General features: G+C 67.2%; 1 long non-coding RNA gene across 1 annotated transcript; it reads right to left on the minus strand.

The window, feature by feature from the left end:
- Window positions 1-617: 617 nt before the first annotated feature.
- On the minus strand, window positions 618-2,832 carry LOC138067386 (uncharacterized). The gene is made up of 3 exons (XR_011141247.1): window positions 2,694-2,832; window positions 1,210-1,451; window positions 618-944 (listed from the first exon to the last, which is right to left on the minus strand). It is a non-coding gene; the product is annotated as an uncharacterized lncRNA (long non-coding RNA).
- Window positions 2,833-3,128: the final 296 nt, after the last annotated feature.

Below are 3,128 nucleotides of genomic sequence, written 5' to 3' on the forward strand. Positions count from 1 at the left end.
ATTTCTTCCCAAGGAACTCCCAGTTACTTGGAGAACCACCTCAGGGACTCAGCTGAACTGGGAGAACTGAAGAAGGAAGGTCTCCCAGGGGGGCTGAGTCCCTGAGGTGGTTCCTCAAGTAACTGGGAGTTCCTTGGGAAGAAGTTAAGGGACTCCAAGTTCCCTGAAGAGCCCCCAGAGACTTGAAGAGCCTTAAAGCCTCTCCACCTTGCCTTTAAGGGCAGCAGGGGCAGGCCTCAGCCCAGACCCCCCCACTCCCCAGCCTCAGGGCTTTGGTGGGGGCACAAAAACGCCCTGCCCAGCGGCTGCCCCCACACAAAGCCCTGAGGCCAAGGAGCGCTCGCTGCTCCCTCGTCGCCCCGGCCTTCCCCGCTGCCTCCCGGGCTGGAGCTGGGCTGCCAGGGCCCCTGCTCAAAGGAAGGGCCAACCTGGGGGCGAGGAGAAACAGCCCCTTGGGACAGGAGCTCTCACCTACTGCAGCGAGATGGCCCCGGCTGCCGGCTGCCCCCTCTCCGCTCCAGCGCTGCAGCCAGGAGCTCTTCCCCGAGCAGGGAGAACGCAGCCTTCGGCAAGCTGCGAGCAGGCGTGAACAGAGACCGCGCACAGAACACAGCACGTGGCACCTCGCCTCAGCTGGGGCTCGCGACAAGTTTTATTGCCCAGAGCCCAAAAACCTTCGCGCGGTGCCACCGTGCCCGAGTCCCACTTGGCGCTTCCTGGGGAGCAGGACGAGCTGGCAGGCGCAGGCCGCCTTCCTGCTGCGGCAGCTCCTGGAGGGGTGCGTGAAGGCCAAAGCCGGATTCTTGCTCCTTCTGGTGGTGAGGGGGGTCTCTGGGAAAGCAGGTCACTTCCTCAGTGCAGCTGGAGTCTGAAGCTGGGGCCTCAAAGAGCTGCGGGAGGGGTGGGCAAGAGATGAAAGAGCAGCTCTTGCCAGCAACCAGCACCTAGGAAAACAAAACAGAGCTCTTAAGAAAGAGCAGGAGCAGGCACTTTCCCTCTCTCAACACTCGGGCCCGACCCCGCGTCCCCCCCGGGGAGCGGGCGCTGGGGCTCTGCGCACTGCGGCTCTGCCTTCTGGCCTTCAGTGCATCCACAGAGCACGGCTCCTGCTGAAAACAGAGCAGAAACGCACACAACTAGTGGCCCCAAATATTAAAAAACAATAATGAAATAAATCAAAACCAGAGCCATAGCTTGTCTGGCACCTACCAGGCCTCAAAGGTCTCGGAAGGAGCCCGAGCGCCGCTGCTCTCTGCACGGTGCCAGGGATGGGCAAAAAGCCTCTTCCTCCCATACGCAGCTCAGGCCCATTTCTCTTCCTCCTTCGTGTGCAAGGCGACAGCGCTGAACACCAAGAGGCCTGCCTTCAGGGAGAAGGCGCCGGCACAGTACAGAAATGCCGAGGGGACACATCGTTCCTACTGCGTGGGCTGCAGGGGACGCCCAGACACCTAGAAAAGGAGAGACCCTCTCTCGAGTCTGGCACTGCACCACAGCACAGCAACAGCAGCTCTTGCACACAACTCACACTCCCTCTCCTGTATTAGCACAGGTTGTTGGGAAGCCCAGGCCGGGAGCTTGCTAAACAACTCCAAAAAGCAAAGCCAAAGAGAAGCAAGTCCAAAGTCCTCCAGCCCCTCCTACGCTCCAGTACACTGCAGCCCAGCCAGAGCTGTCCCAGAGAGCCCCTTCCCCTGGCACGAGACATTCCCACCGGCCTTACCTGCGGAGAGGAGCCCCGGGGAGCGTAACCCAGTCGGTCATGACCTACTGGGAACTGAAACACCCCACAGCCCTCCGGCAGCGGGAGCTGCACGCCCCAGTTGCCCCCGCAGACAGACAAAGCGGCCACGTTGAACTGACCCAGGCAACAGAAAACACAACCGAGAAACACAACCGAGCTCTCAGTGAGCACATCAGCTCCCAGCAGCCACAAAGGAAGCAGACAGAGATCTTGCAGAGACAGGACACAGCTCCCACTACGCTTCTCAGCTCCCCAGGCAGCTGAAACCCCAAAACAGCCTCGCCAGTAAAACAGGCTGAAAGCTCTGCACGGGCAGACAGACAGACAAGGAAGGACCCCGCGCCAGCGCCACAACACGCCGAGCCACCACCAGGCTCCAGCGGCTCCCACAGGGCTGGGAACCAGCCTGCCAACACCCGCTCCCGAAGAAAGCCCGAGGGAGGGCGGCAGCCGCGCTGGAAACCTGCCGCCCCCGGCAGCAGACGAGCCCCCGGCGGGGCGGGAAGCGCCACCCGGCCGCCTCGGGGCCGCCAGGGAAGCCCTTGCCCGAGCGCTGCCCCCTCCCCGGCGCTCCGGACAGCCCGGCTGCCGGCTGCCAACGCTCCCTCCTCCGGCGCCGCCCGCAGCCCGCCGGGCACTCGCTGCACGGGCCGGCAAACAGCGCCCGCAGACACCCAGCGCTCCGCTGCCGGCGCTCGCTCCTCCGCGGCGCCCGCCGGTGCTGCCAGCAGCTCGCGGCCGGCACCATCGCGCACGTCCCGCTCGGTCCCGCCGCGCTGCCAACGGCGCTGCCACAACCGTTGCGCGTTGCCCAGGCGAGAGCGACCGGCCGCCCCGACCGCCTCCCCGCGCCCGGCCCGGCCCCCCCGCCGCCCCCGAGCCCGGCTGCGCCACGACCCGCCGCGCGTCCCGCAGCCTGCCGCTCTCCAGCAGCGCCGCGCCACCGCACCAGACAGGACGCGACGCGACGCGACGCGACGGGACCCGGCCGCCGCCGCCAGGCGCCGCCACACAGCCAGCCACCCCGCCGCCATCTTCGCCGCCGGCCGCTCGCTCCCCCCACCCCCGGCCAGAGGCGGGAGCGGGGCGCCAATCAGCGGCGGGCGGCGCGCAGGCGCTCTCCAATGGCCGAGAGGCAGCTGGCCCGGCCGGCCAATCCCCGCGGCGGCCCGGGCGGAGGGCGGGAGGGAGCGGAGAGAGGCCGGAGATGGCGTCCGGCGGCCGTGGGCGCCGCCGAGCGGGCGGGCGGGCGGCGGGGCGGGGTCTGCCGGCGCCAGGGACGCGGTCCCCGCTGTCCCCCCTCAGTGTCCCCCTCGCTGTCCCCCCGTCCCCGCCAAGCTCGTGTGGGCCCTTGCCGGGCTCTATGGACTTCCATGGGCCTGCA

The sequence above is a fragment of the Struthio camelus genome, chromosome 5 (assembly GCF_040807025.1).
Source record: "Struthio camelus isolate bStrCam1 chromosome 5, bStrCam1.hap1, whole genome shotgun sequence".
Classification (NCBI taxonomy): Eukaryota; Metazoa; Chordata; class Aves; order Struthioniformes; family Struthionidae; genus Struthio; species Struthio camelus.